The following is a 19587-nucleotide window of genomic DNA, read 5'->3' on the forward strand; positions in this document are numbered from 1 at the left end:
ATGGATATGGAGAGCTCAGAAAGGGTGGGCACTGAGGAGGAGCCAGGAGCTGGTGGGACCAAAGGCTGTTTTCCAAGCGCTGCCACAGGACTGGGATGGCCCGTGGTGTGTGAGCAGATCCATCAGCTGTCTCTGAGGTCAGGGATGAGGAACCTTCTTACCTTTATTTCCCCATCCCCTCTGTGTGCGCGTGTAAATCACACTGGTCTGAGCCCCTTCACAGTTCTTGTAGCACAAATAATACGTCAGAAATAGAAAATGTAATCAGAATGCTTATTTTGGGTTAAATTAATCATAGAGTCATGGAATGGTTTGTGTTGGGAGGGACCCTGAAGCTCCTCCAGTCCCACCCCCTGCCATGGGCAGGGACACCTTCCAGTAGCCCAGGTTGCTCCAAGCCTTGTCCAGCCTGGTGTTGGACATTCCAGAGATGGGGCAGCCACAAATTAGTGCAACAAATTAGTGCAATTTGCATTTCCTTCTGTAAGCCCGTGAGCGTCCCACAGGTGTATTTCCATTTCTCTTCCCGAATCGTCCCTTCCCTGTAGCAGGGCCACGCTAATCCCACGTGAAACCCACTCTGATGTGAGTAAGTGGAACAGACAGGCAGAACCTTTTCTCCATTAAACTCGAGGCGCAGAGCCTTGTGCACACAGCGAGTGTTATCCCAGACATGATATCCCGGCGTTACACGCTCCCGGGATAACGGCAGCAGCACGGCCTCGGCGCTGCCTGCCAGCGAGGAGGAGGATCTGCTGGAGAGGGAAGGGAGAGCCCAGCTCTCACCTTGGAGCAGGGAATGCTCCCTTTCTGGTTTCCTTCTGAGGGACAGTGTAAAATGAGGAGTTAACACAGCAGTAAGCTTTGGAACTCTCCACCACCACCAGCAGCTCGAATCATTAAGCCTGAAATAATTTTAATTGGATCCAGGATTCACAAGAGATTTTTTTGTGCCGTGGTGGAGCTGGACTAGTTTCTCTGCTATCACACCAGTCATTGGGACAGGGAACAGAGGAGACTCCCTGCTTGGCTTTGGGATGCCTCTGGGTCATGAGGTGCTGGTCTGTCTCAGCACCAAGCTGGGTCTAAAGACAGAGATAAATATTTTGTTTCTGATCTAAGTTCCTGGAAGAAATTACCCAGTTTATTGTGGTGACAGGCTCCTGTGACAACTGCTCCCAGAGGCCAAAGGTGGGGGCCAGGGGCGGGGTGAACCCCCAGCTCTGTGGTGGTGGTTTGGGGATAAAAATTCAGTTAGTTGTTCTGTGTGTCCAAATTAAAAATGAGGCATTTTTCTGTGCAAACAGATGGCAGATCCATGACCCTCACCCACAGGGGCTTTCCAGCTTTCCAGAATGTGTCTTTAGAGCGCGTGGACTCCTTCAAACGAGCCAGGAATTAATCAAACTGAGGTGATTCAGTGCAGTGACTACACAGGGAGCTGGGGTGAAACATAAACATTAAAAATTCAATTTAAATGGACAGGCCTGGAGGCATTTGCAGCCCGGTGTGTCACAGCTCTCACTCCCGTGTCCCCTGGCTGAGGAGAGCCGGGTGCCAGGAGGATGCTGCAGCTGTTAGTGGGGTTACAGGAGGAGGGGGGATTCCTCTGGCCATGGCCTGATGGGGATGGGGGTGGTTTTCTTCCAGTACAGGAGTAACCAGGGGCTGTTTTAAAATGTAGACAAAAAAGTCCCAGAGGGCATCAGAGATTTAACTGTGTTTGAGAAGGACTTGGGTGTACAAACAGCACTTGGTATTTGCACAGTGGTCCTACTCCTTGTTACAACTGGGTGGTGTTTACAGAATCCTAAAATCACAGAATCCTGGAATGGTCTGGGTTGGAAGGGACCTTAAAGCCCATCCAGTGCCACCCCCTGCCATGGGCAGGGACACCTTCCACTAGCCCAGGTTGCTCCAAGCACTATCCAGCCTGGCCTGGAACCCTTCCAGGGATGGAGCAGCCACAGCTTCTCTGGGCAACCTGTGCCAGGGCCTCAGCACCCCCACAGGGAAGGATCCATACTGGGATATAGGGAGAGGTATGGCCAAAGCTCTGGACAGGTTAAAACCCAAGATGCTCTGGCTCCTGGGAGGTTTTGGAGCTGTGCACAGTGGGAGTGGGATGAGATGGGGAGATGGTGGGGAGCAGGGCCTGGAGGCAGCTCAGGAGGAGCAGGAAGGAAGGGCTGGCAGGGAGAGCGGTCTGGAGCTGCTGGCAGAGCAGCCAGGAGCACAGTCCCAGGCTGCGTGGGGAGCCGGCACTGCCCCAGCCCTGCCCTTGGCCCCGGGCCCTGCGGCGGGCGAGAGCCCTTCGAGGAATCGCCGCCACAGCGCCCGTGCCCGCCTGCCCTGCTGCACCCACGGCGAGGGCTGCCCACCACGGAGGGGCAACGGGGCGTGGGGGACGGCGGGCAAATGCACGAGGGGAATCTGGTGCCATTTGTCCCCGTGGGCTCCTCACCAGGATCAGGCACCAGCCAGCTCGTGCCAGGGCAGCCGTGCTGGCACAGAGCGCTCTGAGCCGGGGTGCCCCGGGCTCCAGGAAGGCTCGGAGGGCTCCGGCTGTGGAGCTCCATCCTGCAGCCTGCTCAGGCACTCGGGAACCTCGGATCCCCTGGCGCCCAGACCAAGGCCGGTCTGCAGGCGGGCGGTGCAGCTGGAGAGCCGCTGCTGACGTCGTTGTTCTCCTCCCCGACAGACGCCGGCGATGCCACCGGGTCACCCGCGACTTCAATGTTTAACGAGATGCTTCAATATTTAATCACACGTCGCTGTGGGTGCCTGCACCGGAGAGGCTGCTCTGCTGGCACCGTGGCACAGGGATGCAGAGGTCCTTCTGCTCCAGCAAAAAGAGGCTGGAGGCAGTGGGTGTCCCCTGGGGGGGCACATCTCCGTGCATTCCCAGCACTCCCCCAGCCCGGAGTCCCGGGCAGAGCTTGCCCGCAGGAGCCAGGCTGTTCCTCTGGGAACGTGGCCTCGAGTCTGGCTCCACCGCCGAGCCTCCTGTGCCTTGCAGCCCCTCGGGGGTGGCTGTGTCAGGATCATCCTTCCTGCTGCAGGAGTGAGGATCCCTGGTGCTGCTCCCCAGGCAGGAGCTGAGCCCACCCCTGGGCACAGGCACCACTCCGGCGCGGGCGGGGCCGGGGTTTGTTGTGGGAGCTGTGGCCACAGCTGGGCTGGCAGCTGATCCCAAAAACAGGACAAAAACAGCGACCACAGGCCAGAAAGTTGCAGATGGCCTGGAGCAGGGAATGCTGGAGCGAGGAGCTGCTCTCTGCTCAAGTCCAGCTGCAGTGAGCACACAGCTGATGAGCCCCACTCCAAACTGGAATGCATCCCACCACGGGGCTCAGGGCATGGCAGGACCCCTGGGAGGCAGCACAGACTGGCATTCAGGGCACAGTGGGAAGGGGAGATTCTGCAGAACTCAAGAAAGAGAATCAAAATGGGCTTTGCGATCCAGCGCAGCAGAGGGAAATAATATGGGAAAGGGAAACTGGAGGCCTGGGTTTGCTTCTGTAAAGAGAAGGGGGGAAGAAAAGAGCTGGGAGTGCAGGCTCCCATTCCTGTGGATGAAGGTAGTAAGTGTGTGGAGGGAAGAAGTGAAGCATTCCCTGGGTTTGCATTCTGGATCCCTTCCCAGTGCCCCCGGGATGCTGGATGTGGGCAGACTCCGGCTTGGCCTGCCAAGCAGCAGTGCCAGCCTCCAGGCCAGGCTGTTGCAAGCCTGAATCAGACCAGGAGACCTCTTCAGCTGCTTTATTTTTCTGGGATTAGAAATCAAAATCTTTATTATTAAATACTAAAACTTGGAAAAAAAAAAATCCCAAGGCTGGGCTCCTCCGTTGCCAATTCCATCGGTGCCAGCGCTCCCGGCTGGCAGCTCCTGCAGAGCCGTTATCTCTGGGAGAATCGTTACACAATCCTCATTCTCATGCTGCAAAGGGCTTCGTTAGGGAACCCGGACATCAAAGCAGACCCAGAAACAACCAAGTTTCTGTTCATAATCCAAGATGTTCGAGGAGGATCAGGAGTCTGGCCTTGGAAAGGGCTCCAGAGAGCAGGTTGGGCTGGATCCCAAGGATGGACAGCTGCTCCTTCCCCTGCAGCATGACAAAAAGTTGTGGTTTATAATGTGTATGTGAGGGGAGAGCAACGTGGAAATCCTTTCCTGAGCCAGCAGGCACAGGGAATTAACTGAGAGTGAATATGCATCATGTGTGGAATAAGTGAACAAGGAGTCTCCGTTCTGCTGCCCGGACACCAGGAAGGAACGGCTCCAGCAGAGTGGAGTGAGATGCTGGAGTGGGAAGAGTGCTCCCTACATGTCTCTCTTCCCTGCATCCCTCCTTCCAGCTAACCAGAGGATTCTCCAGATCCCTGTGTTTTATGCTTCCTGAGCTGGCGAACGCTGCTGGCTGAGGCTGTGCCGGTGCCAGGGGTGAGGGTTTGTCCCAGGGCTCCTCCTGCTCTCTGTGCTCCAGGGCACTGCAGGCTGTGGGACGAGGCCAATGCATCGTCCTGCTCTAATGAACTGCTCTCCCAGTCCATGGACAGACCAATTTGGCTCCTGTCTCCCGGGCAATGAAGCCCTGGCTCGTGACCCCGCTGGCTCTTGAGCTGCCGGGAAGTCGCTGCGGCTCAGCCGAGGTAACCACGTTATCCCTGCACTGCCCATTAGTCCTGATGGGAAGGAATGGCCCTGTAGCTTCCCATTAGAACTAATGGGCATCACTGGAACAGCCTGCCCAGCACAGGGAAGCTGTGCCCAGAATAGGGAAGCTGTGCCCGGCACAGGGAAACTGCACCTGGCATGGGGAATTTGTGCTGTGGGAGCAGCCAGAGGAGCAGGAGCAGGGATAGCACTGCAGGGAAGCTGCCATGGGCAGGCAGGGGCTGATCCCCCTCTGGGAGGGAGGATGAAGGAGGAGGACAGCTTCCCTGGGATGCAGGTCCCAAATCTCGTGGAGAGTGGGGCGGCACCAGATACTGCAGAAACAGGTCGGAGCCATCAGATCCCCACAGGGAGATCAGGGTTAAGGCACAGTAATTCTAGGATTTTCAAAGCAGCTTTTAATTTTGGGGGATCCATGAAAGAAGATCAAAGCCCACAGATCCTGCCAGATCTGTAATCTTCACAACAGCCTCAGCTACTGGATTAACCTTTGTTTCCTGGTTTTCCCTGAGCAGCCTGTTCACTTCCCGGCAGCAGGCAGAGATGCAGTGCAAGCACAAATACAACTACCTGCTCTCTGTTCCTCCAAAACTCAGCACTTCTCACGAAGCAGGAGCCCAATCCAGGTCAACCTTTGCTGGTTTTAACAAAGCTGTTTCCCTCGGCCGGATTTGGATGAGGCTGAAACTTTTGGAATTGCACAGTGATCCAACATAAGTACCAATGATTTGATGTGTTCCCTGACAGAGTGTGGGTTTAGATGCGATCTTGGCAAGGAATTCTTCCCTGTGAGGGTGGGCAGGCCCTGGCACAGGTTGCCCAGAGAAGCTGTGGCTGCCCCTGGATCCCTGGAAGTGTCCAAGGCCAGGTTGGACAGGGCTTGGAGCAACCTGGGCTAGTGGAAGATGGTGGGAGGTGGCAGGGGGTGGGACTGGAGGAGCTTTAAGGTCCCTTCCAACCCAAGCCATTCCAAGATTTTATGATTCTGTGATTACTAAGTGTCATCATTTCTTCCCTTTCTCGATGCAATTAGTGAAGAGGACAGAGGAGTCAGTGAGGGAGCTCAGCCTGATTGTAAAATGTTAAAAAGAGAAGTAAATGCACAGTGGGGGCAGCTCTCAGTGCCACTGACGTGGCTCTGCTGACCTCGGAGCCCGGCTGGCAGGGCAGGCGGCCAGCAGACAATGCCCACGGTGTGCCCGCCACAAAGGGGCTCTTCTTCCCCCAGAGCATGAGTGCCCACTTGCCCCAGCCCCTCCTTCCCCCCAAACAATGCCAGGAAAACCTTTCTTTGTGCTGGAATTCCCCTCAGTTGCTCTCACAGCCTCTGCTGAGCTCAGACCTGGGGATTTCAAAGCCTTCTTTAAAACCCTCATCTGGTGCCAAGGAGCAGCTGGTGGCATTGGGTGACTTTCCACACATCTCTGGGGTACCCAGGTCATGCCATTGCCCGTGGCATGAAGGGGCAGAGCGAGTCCTCATCCTGCACATCCCCCTGTAGCCCCCACATTGCTCCTGGAGACCCCCGGGCTGAGCCCAGGACACGCTGCCCGTGTGTCACAGTCAGCTCCTGCCCTTCCTGTCCTGTGCCAACATCAGATGGAACCCCATGGGTTTGTCTTGTTTTGTGTGCTGTGGGCAGCACCTCCTGTGCCTGGAGGTGGCAGTGGGGCTCCATCCTGCCCCCAAAACCCCTGGGGGTTCCAGAATCCCATGCTCCAGGCCCCACAGGACCCATGTACTCAATAGTGTCACTACACAGAGCAGAGGGTAGGAAGGTGTGGCACGACAGTGACAGGTCCATGGAACCAGCTGGGAATTGGAGACACAGCAGTGGCAGCAGGAGAGCTGCTGCAAACCCTCCCCAGTGCAGCGAGACACAGCTTCCCCTTTCCTGCCCATGGCTTTGGGGGGTGGCAGGAACAGCACCAGAGCTGTGATGACCATAACAACAGCAATTAATGAAAACACCTCTCCATCTTTAAGCCTGTCACTGTTATCCCACTGAGTGCTCTGCACCCTGGGATGATCCAGGGGCTGGATCATCCTGCCCCTGGCACGGGGAGCTGGGCTGGCATCCCATGCCCGACGGGCCAGAGCTGCTGCTGCTCCTGCTTGGTCATTCTGCTCAGGAGCTCGGCTACTGCAGGCTTTGACAGGCTCCATCTTTATAGCTTATTTCATGTTTTGAAAGATTTATTTGAATAAATTGCCAGATGAAATACTGCTTTCAACTCGCTGACCTGCTGGGCTGTTGTAGCCTTCCAGCAGTGCCATCAGGGAAAATTCCAGCCTCAGAAGTTCTCCCGGTATAAATGAATTGCCTCAGAGGTGTTTTGATGCAGAGCTGCATTAAGCAGAATGGGGTTTTGGTGACTGTGTTTGTTGGTTAAAGAAGAAAAGGAAACTTCTCCGTGTGTTTGAAGGGCTGGGTTGTTTGTCATGGCCGGCGTGGGCTGCACAGGGAGTGGGAAGCTGGGAATGCCATGGAGGGATAACACTCATGGCAGATGCTGAATGGAAACTGGAGCTGCTGCCCAGTTCCTGTGCCTGGAGTGTCGTGCTGGAATGTGGTGGTTGCTGTGGAGACTGCTTGGAACACAATGGAATCTGACAGGACAAGAGGACACAGCCTCACCTACACCAGGGCAGCGTCAGGTTGGACATCAGGAGGAATTCCATCATGGAAAGAGTGGTCAGGCACTGGCAGGGGCTGCCCAGGGAGTGGAGTCCCCATCCCTGGAGGTGTCCAAGGAAGGACTGGACATGGCCTTCAGTGCCCTGGGCTGGGTGACAAGGTGGGCATCGGGCACAGGTTGGACTCGATGGTCTTGGAGGTCTTTTCCAACCCTAATGATTCTGTGTTTCTATGAAATATGTCTTAAAGGCATTTTTAGGTGTTATTTCTCCGGAGCCCTCCCAAGAGTGATGATTTCAGTCTCCACATCAGTGCCCTCCTGCCAGACCCAGAGCTGAGCGAATCTGAGCTGCGCCTGCCCTCTGGGCTGAGCCTTGGGATCCTGCAGCTCTGCTCTGCATTGCTCCTGGCAATGGCATGTGGTGCCAAGGCTCTGCCAGCTCTGCTCCAAGCTGGCTGCAGGCTGGGGAGCACCAGGCAGGGGGCACTGGGCACTTCTGGGATGCCTCAGTTGTCCGAGGCTGCAGGACAAGGCATTGGCACCTGCCCACAGCTGCAGCCCCAGTGTCTGTTGGGGTGTGGTGGCCTTTGCCATGCTCAGGGGTGCTGGCACGGGGTCGGAGAGGGTGGCTCTGCCCTGGCAGAGGTGGTAAATCCCAGGATTTGGGAGCAGCTGGGCTGCAGTGATGGAAAGTGGCTGCAGAGCTGGGCTTGGCAGCGCCTGCTGCCTGCGGGCTTGGTTTGCTGATCCCTCATCCTCAGGGCTGCAGCAGCCACTGGGATTTAAACTGACAGCACGGAGTGACCACAGCTCCAGCTTGGCACAGGGATTGGGTGGGAGGGGGTGAAATGAGAGAAAAGCACCCCCAGCTCAGCAGCAGCACAGTCCAAAAGCAGTGGTGAATCCATGCCCTCACCCTGCTTGGGACTGTTCTGGGCTCCCAGGAGATGGTCACGTCGGAGGTCCCTGGTTTCTGTGAGGGTAATCACTGCTGGAATGCTGAAGGGACAGGGGACTGGATTCATTGGAGTCAGACCTCACTGGGGCCAGCCAAGATTTCCTTCTATACAGGAAATAAGTTAACAGCACAGTAATAATATCAATGTATTTAACAGAATCATGGAATCATGTTTTGTGGCAAAAGACCTCCAGGATCATTGAGTCCAACCGTCTGTAAGTAGGAAAGGAATTCCAGACTTTGATCGCGTGGCTCTGGCGTTATCCTTGGAGGGCACTGGGAAGCTTTGTGTGCACAGCCATGTCCTGTCATTCATCATCATCATCATCATCCACCTGAGCTGATCCTCTCCCAAACTGCTGGAATGTGCAGCTCTGGGGCACCAGGCAGGGCACAGCAGGGGGGTAACCATGGTGTGTCCCACCCGTGGCGGGGTGAGGAGTGTCCCCGCTGCCACAGCGAGAGCTCCGGGTGCCTCTGGAACAACTGGCACAACCCGGGGCACAGTGTGTGGTTTGTCAGTGCCCTGTTATTAATAGTTAATCAGCCTGCTCTGTATTTCAAAGCGTGTGGGCAAGGGAGGGAATTGCCAGCAAAGCAAACCACTTAACTCGGAGTCGCGTTTCTGGCGCGGAGCCTCCGAGGAAACGCTCTCCAGGTTTTCCTGGAGAGCTCATTACGGAGACAATAAAGGCCCAGGATAAATAGGATGCAACTGTTATTAACACGCGGTCCCTGGAAACTGGGCTAAAAAATCCTCGGCACTTGGACAATAAAATTGTGTCCTTGATCCGAGTGGTAGCGTGTTCATCCCGTTGCCATGGCGACGGCATCCTCCAGCGCTGCTCCCAGCTGCTCCCGCACGTTCCCGCTCCTCAGATCCTCTGGGCCGGGGTGTTTGCATCTGAAACCAACAGCAGTGCCTTCCCCAACTGCCATATTCCATCCATTTCACAAAGTATCCCCATTTATTCCTGCCTCCTTTCCCACACACTGTGAATAACGGGAGTTCCGTCAAGGCAAGCTCCTGCTGGCACGTGCCATCCCCCCCCTGGGCACGGAGAGCTGACTCCAGAGGGAAAATTTACAGCAAATTGGATCATTTGGCTTTGTTTAGAAGTCTGTGTCTGGGGAAATTGGTGATGGAGAGAGGGCTGGGTACTGGAGGCCACCTCTTCTCCTCTTCACCTGTCATCCTCCTCCCCTCCCCACCTTCTCACCTCTTCACCTCTTTGCACAGAAGCCGTGTGTGCTCCGTGGTGCTCATAGTACCATGGAATGGTTTGGGTGGGAAGGGACCTGAAAGCCCATCTCATTCCACCCCCCCCTGCTATGGGCAAGGATACCTTCCACTAGCCCAGGTTGCTCCAAGCCTCCTCCAACCTGGCCTTGGGCACTCCGAGGGATGGGGCAATGGCTCACGCTGGAAGCTCATTCAGAGGCACAGTGCAAATCAGAATATTTAACCCCAGGGATGAGCTGCAGGGAGACACCGACCCTGGACATGTGCCATGTCAGGGGCCCATCCCATGGCCTGCACTGTGCCACCTCTGCAGGGGCTGTGGGTGCTGGCAGCAGTGAGGAGGCATCTGGGGACGTGTCTGGAGCCTGTGCTGGAACAGAGCTCATCTCGACTCAGGGGCTCATCTCAGAGCTCATCTCGACTCAGGGGCTCATCTCAGAGCTCATCTCAACTCAGGGGCTCGTCTCAGAGCTCATCTTGACTCGGAGGCACCATGAGCTGTGGGATCCACCACCCCCAGGGGCAGTTTATGCCGCTCCTTAATCACTCTTATTTTTAAAGACTGCATCTTGTTTCTAACCCAAGTGCGTCTGTTCCAGCCCCCAGAGGCTGGGTCTGTGCTGCTTCTCTTCACTTGATTGAAGAGCCCTTTAGTAGCTGATATTTTCTCTCTGTGAAGGCATTTATGGATGATCATTGTGTCACCTCTTGCTCTTCCTCTGATGTATGAGAGGCTGAGCTCCTCGGCACTCCCCTGCCAGGCAGCTGCTTCCAGACCATTCCTGTCTCTTTTTACAACATCCCTAGGATTTTCCAGCATTCCTCCAGGAGGGATGTGCAGGGGTAGGAGCCTCTCCCCAGAGCCAACCCTGTATCCTGAACTCATCCCCCAGCGTGGGCAGCAGGGCAGGGGGGGATTCTGCCCCTCTGCCCCCTCAGGTGAGACCCCCCTGCAGAGCTGCCTCCAGATATGGGGAACAACAGCACGAGGACGTGGAGCTGCTGGAGAGAGTCCAGAGGAGGCCACGGAGCTGCTGCCAGGGCTGGAGCCCCTCTGCTCTGGAGCCAGGCTGGGAGAGCTGGGGGGTTCACCTGGAGAAGAGAAGGATCCAGGGAGAGCTGAGAGCCCCTTCCAGGGCCTAAAGGGGCTCCAGGAGAGCTGGAGAGGGACTGGGGACAAGGGATGGAGGGACAGGACACAGGGAATGGCTTCCCAGTACCAGAGAGCAGGGATAGATGGGATATTGGGAAGGAATTCAGAGGGAGGGGAGGAACTGGGGACCTCTGGTTAGACTTGCTGAGACTGTGCTGGTGGCATCACTCTGTGCCATGTGCCAGCTCTTCTAGTCTGGCTGGCAGTGCCATGAGGTGCCAGTTGGCCCTGCCATGGGGCAGGTTGGCCCTGCCAGGGGGACACTTACCATCCTTAGAGGGTCTTGTGGGCTGAGGCAGACAGCAGTGCCCTGAGAATGGATAAATCATAACATTCTGCTGTGTTTTGGTAAAAGAGCTCTCCCTCCAAAGGCAGCCAGAGGCCAGAAGGATGTCTCTGCACATCCCATGTGCAGGGCTTTGATTGGGGGTTGCTTCTGGGGGGTGCTTTTTTCAAGTTATCAATTTTGACAGCATCTTCCTATGACTTCGCTGCCGTTTGCATTAATGCCTGTTTGTAGGAATTCCTGGCTGAATCCTGTAGTTCAGTGCCTGAGGGAGCCTGCCTTGAGCCTTGGAATCAATTCACTTTAGTACCTGAATGACAGAGCTCAGAGTAAAGCCAAATCTTGTGGCAATATGTTTTCTGTACTGGAGAACTGAGAGGAGCTCACAGAACCGGCTCCCTCAGCACAGCACAGGGAGGATTGACTTTCAAACCATGAAGAAAAAATGGGGTAAATTGAAGAGATGAGAAGTGAAAAGAGCAAAGGGCAGAAGCATCATTGTTGCTGTGGGTGTTTTCAAGGCAGAAGGGACCTCAAAGCCCATCTCACTCCATCCCTTGCCATGGGCAGGGACACCTTCCACTAGATCAGGTTGTTCCAAGCCTCATCCAGCCTGGCCTTGAACCCTTCCCTGGCGCAGGGAAGGAGATGCCCTGGGTGCTGGGGTGCTCCTGCAGTTGGGAATCTGATTTCAGAGCCGGGAGCAGCACTTTGGCTGCAGCAGCTGAACCCAGTGCTGGCACAGTGGTCACATCCTCTGCAGGATTTCTCAGCTCCTCGCTCATCCCATGGTTTTTTTGCTCAGGAAATCAGCGAAGGCGAAAATTTAAATGCAAACACAAAGAGAGGCTTTGGAGTAAACAAATTGGAAACCAAACTCAGTGGAAGAAGGAAAAGAGGCCGTGACATACACAAGATTTAGAAACAGCTCAGCCAAAAATGAGCCCGTTGTGGTTTTTTCCCCCAAGACAATTAACGGGCGGTTAATTCCTGTAGTTTTGAGGCATTTCTGGGTTACTCTGCCTGTGTTGCTCCCTCTGATTCTGGTTTTGAGGTTTTGAATTTAATGAGGGGCTGCCAGGGCAGGTCTAGGGGTGGTGCCACTCGGAGGAGCAGGAGGAGGATGGAGGGAGCAGAGGGGGCAGACCCGGCGCGCAGCTCTCGGGGAGCAGCACTCAGAGGGTTTTGCAGCTGCTCCCCAAACACCAGGGATCCAGCAGGAAAGGGAGGGGGCAGAGATGTTGGACAAACCCTGCCCCCCTGTCCCCAAGGGCTCTGTGGGGCTGTTTGTGGTCCCAGGATGTGCAGGAGCACATTGCTGTGCCCTGCACGGGTGTGGGTCCGTCCCGGACACGGTGTGACATGAAGCGATGTGACACTGCTGTGTGTGACATCCCAGCCCTGCAGCAGCACTCGTGGCTGTCCCAGCCCTGCAGCAGCACTCGTGGCTGTCCACCCTGATCTGATCCAGTGCCAAATCTGGGGCAGGCGCGGCGCCCTCAGCGCTGAATTTCCATTTTGTCACGTGCAGTTCATAACATTCTTCCTCCCGAGCCCGCGGCCCCAGGAGGGCAGGAGCCAGGAGAGGCTCCAGCACTGCAAGGTCGGACTGTTGTTGGTCACTCACGGGCAGGCTCAGCCCCCAGACGGGCCACAATGGACAGGACAATGTCCAATGATTTGGGGAACAAGAGTATTGAGCCTGAGAGGGACTTTGGACAAGGGCCTGGAGTGACAGGACAAGAGGGAATGGCTTTCCACTGCCAGAGGGCAGGGTTAGATGGGATACTGTGGAGAAATTCTTCCTTGTGGGAGTGGTGAGGCCCTGGCACAGGTTGCCCAGAGAACTGTGGCTGCTCCATCCCTGGAAGTGTCCAAGGCCAGGTTGGACGGGGCTTGTGGAAGGTGTTCCTGCCCATGGCAGAAAATGAGTTGGTGTTTGAGGTCTCTTCCCACCAAACCATTCTGGGATTCCATGGCTCTGTGAGTGCAGTGCCATGTGCATCCCCCATGCTGTGCAGGGAAGCAGAGCTGTGCTGTGGCTGCATGTCCCAGGACAGCCACGGTGCCTCAGACCAGGGTTTGGGAGAGGCATCTCTGCTCATTCTCTAAAATCTCGTCTGAGAGCTCTCCCTTGGCACCCCCATCTCCCTGCCCCTCCTGCTGTGCCCCCCGGGTGGGACCAGGCTGCCTGTGCCTGCCTGGGGCTGGGGCTGTGTACATACAGGCTGATTTATTTAAAACACTCTAGAGCCAGTCTTTATGAATCCTCTGCAAGGTCACCTTACGTGACAAAGGACATCAGCACTTCAGAGTCAGGCACTGGAGTGATCCTGAAGGCTCACCCGGACACGGGGCTGCCACAGGGTCACTCTGGCAGCGTGGCTGTGTGGGGACACCTTGTGCCAAGGCAAGTTACTGATTCATGAGGCAGGACAGGACTGCCCTGGTGGGAGGGAAGAGGAGGAGGAGGGAGAGGAGGCAGGTGAGAAGGGGGCTGGAAGGGCTGTGGGCTGGCAGCTGGGCTCAGGCAGGGCGGTGGATGGTGGAGCGAGGAAGAGGAGGGGAGTTTACAGTTCTTGCTTGGCAGAAAGGATGGAGACAGGGCTGACTTGCACAGCAGCACTGGGGCTGGCAGAAGGAGCAGATGGCATGTTCAGAGTTACAGGGAAATATTTTAAATACACTTGCTGCTGGAGGACAGGCTTTTTTGGGACTTTTTTCTGACTTCCAGGGAAAACGTGGGGAATAAAGCTGCTGCTGCTGTTTCCAGATGACTTGACTGCTGATAAATGACATTTTAGGGCTAAAGGTGGTGGTTAGAGGCATGGCTCTGCCCTGCCATCCCTGTCCTCTCTCATGGAGGGAAGGAGCAGCAGTTTGGCTTCAGGGCACTGCAGCATCCACATGGGGAGGGACTCCAAAGCCCACCTTTGTTTGGATCAGATGCTCCTGTAAGTTTGGACTCATTCCCAAATGCCCGAATTTCTCTTTTTTCTCACCTTACTCATCATGTGTGCTGCCCCCCCCCCCCCCCCCGTAGCCAACCCAACATCCATGGTAGCCTGGCCGTGGTGGCTGGATGTTTGGAGATGCTCTCCTGGAGAACTGCTCCATTCCCAAGGTCCTGCCCAGGACAGCAGCTGCCTCCCCAGGAGAGCCCCTGACTCGCCGTGTTTGCACAGCAAGGAAAATGAACCCTGGGAAAGCACAACTGCTTCCCTTCAAACACCACAGCTGGATCCCTACCATGGGGCAGCCCCCAGGCCCCCCTGAGTCAGGAGCTGGTGCCACTGCCGAGCTCATCCCAGCACAGCCCAGTGAGGGAAATGGGATTTACTGTTCCATGGAGCCATGGTTTGAGCCCTTTGGTGTTTTGCTGCTGTAAGGGGTGATTTTTGGATTACAGTAGCAAGGGAAACAGGTTGCCCAGAGAAGCTGTGGCTGCCCCTGGATCCCTGGAAGTGTCCCAGGCCAGGTTGGACGGGGCTTGGAGTGACCTGGGCTGCTGGGAGGTGTCCCTGCCCATGGCAGGGGGTGGCACTGGAGGGGCTTTAAGGTCCCTTCAACACAATCTGGGATTCTGTGATTCTAAGAGCAGAAGGCTTGGAGTCAAACCCCTCCAGCTGGATTCCTGCTCCCCAAGCCTCTCCTGTACCCCAAGCTGCTTCTGCCTCTTTTTCCCTGCAGCTGGAACATTTTGGGATGGGTGTGGTAAAAAATGTCATTAGCAGGTGCTACAAGGTTGAGTTAATCCTTGCAGGCACCACCGGAGTCTGAACGGGCACCATTTCCTCTCACACGTCTCTGTTTCACTCTTGCAGAAGCTGAATAATTCTCTTTGACAGCTTTTTGCTTTTTATAGCAGTAATTAGTCAGAAAGCATCGGCGTGACGAGCGTCAGGAGCTGTGCCCTGGCACTCCTGGTTGGTGCTCCAGGCACACGGCTCAGGGAGGGCACTGTGCACATTTAGGGGAGTGGGTGAGGTCAGGGGGTGAGGAGGGTGTGGGGCTCTGATGCTAAAACGGGCAAAACTGTGGCCTTTTTTCCTACCTAAATGTGCAATTTGCACTCGTGTTTTGAGGCACCTGGTGGGATCTGGGACGGCTGCTGGAGCCAGCCTGTTTATCCAGCCTGGAGTGATTGCTGCACAAAATACCAACAAATAAAAAATGGAAGACTGGAAACTGTGATTTTGCAAGTTCAGTTGAGGTGGAAGGAGGGAGAAGGGTTTGGGGGAGAAACCAGGTATTTAATGTGGTTTTAATCCTAGTTAGTCCCCAAAATACCACCAGATCAAGTCACAGGGGGTGACGTTGGTGTAACATTGGCAGGATTGAGTGTTACTTTAACAGAAAGTGTTAAAGCTGTGGGAAGAATTTACTAAGGGAAATGGTGGAGATTTTGGCTCTCTTTGTCTAATTCAAGTCCCCCAAAAGCCACAGGCCTGGTTTATCATACCCTGTTAGTGATGCACGCCTGTCATTTTCAGGGGTTTTTTTGGGGCTTATTTTATTCAAAAGATAAAATTAGAAAGTCAGAGTTATCTGGCGACTTCAGGATAGCTGAGTCTGGGTGGAATTGGAGTCGTCTGTGATTGTCTGCAGAAAGCCAGGCTGGAATTAATCAGCTCAGGGCAGTCAGGTCAGGGCTGTTTGTGCAGCACAGAGCAGCTCAAAGGGGCAGCCAGGACAACATTTCCATAGGAAACCTCCCTATTCTCACAGAAGTGGAGATGAGGAGCAGAACATGTCCATGGCTGTTCCTGCAAACCTGCAGGTGGGATGTGAGCTGGAGGGATTTAACAGATGTGTGGATGTGGCACCTGGGGACGTGGGTCGGTGGTGGCCTCGGCAGTGCTGGGAAACATTGGACTCGAGGGTCTTAGAGGGCCTTTCCAGCCTACAGGGCTCTGGGATTCCATGATTCTGTGAAGTCCAAGGCAGGGGTTGCAGTGGACAAAACTGTGAGCCAGGGACTGGGGAAGAGGCACCAAATCATAGAATCATAGGCTGGTACGTGTTGTGGACCTTATCCAGGGAAAAATGCAGAGCCAGGAAAAGGCAGGTGCTGCAAATGCTGCCACATTCCCACCTTGCTCCTCAGAGGAGGGTTTGCCTTCACTCCAGTTAAAAGCAGAGCAGTGGCCCTGGGTGGAGAGGAGGCTACAAACAGCTCTCACACCTGATGCTGGTTGTGTTGTTTCCCTGTGGGCTTTAAGTGGGGCCCATCCCCATCCCTGTGCTCAGGGTTCCCCTCCCGTCCACTCTGAGCTCCCTTGGGTGAGGAAGATGGATGCCTCTTCCCACCCAAGAGATTTTATTACTCTTGCAGGCACAGGCAGGTGCAGGATTTCCTTGCAGGAGCTGGGGAAGGGTCTCCTCATCCTGGGGCTTCTTCAGCTGTGCTTTCCTCTGCTGGTCTTGCAATCCCTGCTCTAACTCCAACCAGAGGAGTCATTTGTACCAGGCTGGGGCCCAGAAGCTGTAGTGAAGCTGTAGTAATTCCCTTTGAGTCGAGACAAACTGAGACTGAGACGTTTCAGTTTTGTTGTTTAATTTTATCATAGATGTAAATATCCTGCAAGTCCAAAGCTGTTGGCAACTCCCCAGAGAGTGTCAGAACTGTGATGTGGATTTACAAACATTTAAGCCCTGATGTTGATGGGGATGTACTTGGGAAATTCAGTCTGTAAAGGCAGACAAAGCTTTTCCTTCCCTCTCTGAGGTCAGCTCAGCCTGTGCCCAGCAGGGACGTGTCCCCTCCCAGCATCCCCCCTCCTGTCACCCTGCTGGCCCTACAGCCTGTGCTGTCACCACCCTGCTGTCATCACCCCTCCTGCTGCTGCCTCCCTTGTTCTCACAGGTGAGGAGCTGGGACATCTCACCTCCCTGGAGATGTGCTGGAGAGACACCTTGCCTTGAATTCCCACCCTCTGGAAAGTGTCCTTCTTCTGAATCCAGTTGGGACTTTTAATCTAGGGGAAGATTTGCTTTATTTGTGGAAGCAAGAGGATGGATGTACGTTCTTCCTGTTCCCTGGTGTGAGCACTTGGCTTGGCAGGGAGAGAATCACAGAATCCTGGAATGGTCTGGGTTGGAAGGGACCTTAAAGCTCATCTCGTTCCACCCCCTGCCATGGGCAGGGACACCTTCCACCAGCCCAGGTAGCTCCAGGCCCTGTCCAGCTTGGCCTTCATCCCTTCCAGGGATGGGGCAGCCACAGTTTGGATGCTGATTTTTCACCTGTATTTAGTTTACAGAGCAATTCCAGCCGCTCTGTCCCGGTGTCCCAGTGCCTCCTTGTTCCCTGCTCCATGTTCTCTGCCAGCTACACAGCAATGCTTTGTCTTCTTGCAGCTTTTACATTAAAATCTTGGGAACTGGACCTGTTTTCCCAAGGATCCCTGTTCAACCACCCAGCAGTTGAAGCATCCTAATTGCGTTGCAGGCAGTTTTTAATCCTGTTAGTGCGTGTCATGTTGCTCTTGTATCAGTCTCCTTTTTAATCAAAATGTTATGCCATACCAGGTTAAGTGTCTGCCAGAGTCTAAATCTATTAAATCAGCACCGTTGCCTTTATTAACCAATTTTTTAAATCATCAGAGGCTCAAATGGATTTGACAGGGTTCATTTTTCTCCAGGTTTGGGGTCTGCTCTCTGGTACCAGCAGATCCTTGATCAGATGGTGTTTGCCCGTGCTGACACTCATCCTTCTCATTTATTGGGAGAATCCTGTTTTCCCTCAGACTTTTGAAGCTTTCTCATGTTGAGGTATAAAATGAGATGAGTTTTTGCATCACCCTGAAGCACCCAAAGTCCCTGGCCCAAAGAAATTCCAATTGAAATGCTTAAATCTGGACTCTGCCAGGAGTTTCCTCTTCCTGAATGCAACTATTTGAATCCTACCATTGGATGCTGACCAGGAGCTGGGTCCTTGCTCTGCAGGCAGGGGAAAGCTAATTAGGCACTGACTAATTATTTCAGGTTCAGTCACCTTGAAATCCATGACTGAGGGTGGGAATGGGAGGGGGAAAAGTGTTTGTGGCCACAGCCCCTGGAAGGAGATGCCACTGTTTGGTTCTCTAGCAGATGGAGCAGATCTGAGTCAGGCATGTGGCTTTTCCTGGAAAAACTATGGGAAGGCACTTCCCCCTCCCCCAGCTGGGGGGTTCCAGCCTACCTGAGCCTAATTTATGGTAATTATTTTTAATATCGCTTTTATGTGGTGATCTATTGTTTTAATTCCATAACAATGCAGCAGCAGATATTAAGTGTTTCCAGCCTGGCCCTGAGCTCCCCGAGGCAGCATTTATTAAAATCTCCTTTTGTCCATATTTCATGTTTATTGCTGCCATCTTTAATTAAGGGAGGTAAATATGGCCAAGGGGGGCTGAGGGGCCTTTTTAACATGAGTAATTGGAAATGCACTCACGAGATGCTGTGGGAGGGGGAAGGAGCTCCTGGGTGTTATCGCTGCCTCTTCCCACCTCAGAATGGGGCAACTTGGCAGGAAAAGGGGTCTCTGCACCCAGGGTCTGGTGATGGTTTAAAATCAGCAGTGAGGGAGGTGTCTGGGTGAAAATTCATTCTCAACTGCTGGCACAGCTGTTGTTTTGGGCTCTGCAGATCCCAACCAGGAGAGAATTTAATTCAGGAAAACATCCTCTGGGGACAGCTCAGATGTGCCATTTGTGGAGACATCCAGGATGGAGCCGTGCCGGGAACCTTCTGAGATCCTGTCTCTTTGGAGAAGGGTTTCTTTGGTGTTTTCCCTTTGTTAGGGCTCCTAACAAAGGAGTGTTCCTGCTTTCCCTCCCACCCCTGACACAGTGGCTGCAGAGCTGCCTGGCCAGAGCTGAGTCACTGTTCAGTCACTTCTCTCCTTTCCCCCCTCGCTCCAGAGAAACTCAGGACAGCCCCAACCTCTCCCGTGAGTCCTGCCTCACTGAGCACACTGCAGTGGGTGAAGCCTGAGAGAGGAGGATTTTTCCCCTCTGACAGCAGTGCTGGGTGTGCTCCTGCTTTTCCTTATCCCTGGCAGAGCAGACGGAGTGGGGAATGCAGCTGGTTTGGGCAGAGGTGCTGCACCGGTGCTGGCACAGCAAACCTGGGGCTGAGGGAGCCCCGGGCAGGCAACAAAGGGCCTTTTGGAGCCGAGCCAGAGGCTCTGCACGTGGTGACAGCGGGGACAAAGGAGCAGCCAGCAGCTGGGAGGCTGGAAAAAGGACATTTCTGCAGCACGTGGGGCAGGAGCCCTGCGGTGGGAGAAGGTGAGTGTCCCTTGGGGTGGTACAGGGAGAGGAGCCTCTGCCTGCAGGGATGGCTGTGTCACTAGGGAGGGAAAAAAGGGAACTTCCATGGTGGTAGGGAGCTGTGCTGACCCTGCCTGTGCCCGGGCTGTCCTGGCCATGACAGGGAGCTGTGCCAACCCCAGTGGTACCCAGGCTGCCCTGGCAGCACTCCTGACTCTGAGTAAAAGGAGACTTTTCCTGGGGGGCTCATTTCTGCCAGCCCTGAGATAATCCGATGTGATAGTGCGGGCACAATGACTTCATTACTGTAATTATTTTTATTGCCTCTGCAGGCCTCTGTTTTAAAATAAACTCAGGAGCCAGAGCACCGAGTCC

General features: G+C 54.6%; 1 protein-coding gene and 2 long non-coding RNA genes across 5 annotated transcripts in view; 2 read left to right on the plus strand and 1 right to left on the minus strand.

Annotated features, from left to right (window-relative positions):
• The window catches only part of LOC135421112 (uncharacterized), a 141846-nt gene that overhangs the window by 77286 nt on the left and 44973 nt on the right, over nt 1-19587 (plus strand). The gene's annotated exons all lie outside the window — the stretch shown is intronic.
• The window catches only part of FRMD5 (FERM domain containing 5), a 73697-nt gene that overhangs the window by 18311 nt on the left and 35799 nt on the right, over nt 1-19587 (plus strand). The gene's annotated exons all lie outside the window — the stretch shown is intronic.
• LOC135421113 (uncharacterized) lies at nt 3767-6236 on the minus strand. 2 transcript variants are annotated; one of them, XR_010433867.1, is made up of 2 exons: nt 6021-6236; nt 3767-4106 (listed from the first exon to the last, which is right to left on the minus strand). It is a non-coding gene; the product is annotated as an uncharacterized LOC135421113 (long non-coding RNA). The 2 variants fall into 2 exon arrangements; XR_010433868.1 differs by having other exon boundaries at nt 5964-6236.

This window comes from Pseudopipra pipra, chromosome 12 (genome assembly GCF_036250125.1).
Source record: "Pseudopipra pipra isolate bDixPip1 chromosome 12, bDixPip1.hap1, whole genome shotgun sequence".
In the NCBI taxonomy this organism is placed as follows: domain Eukaryota; kingdom Metazoa; phylum Chordata; class Aves; order Passeriformes; family Pipridae; genus Pseudopipra; species Pseudopipra pipra.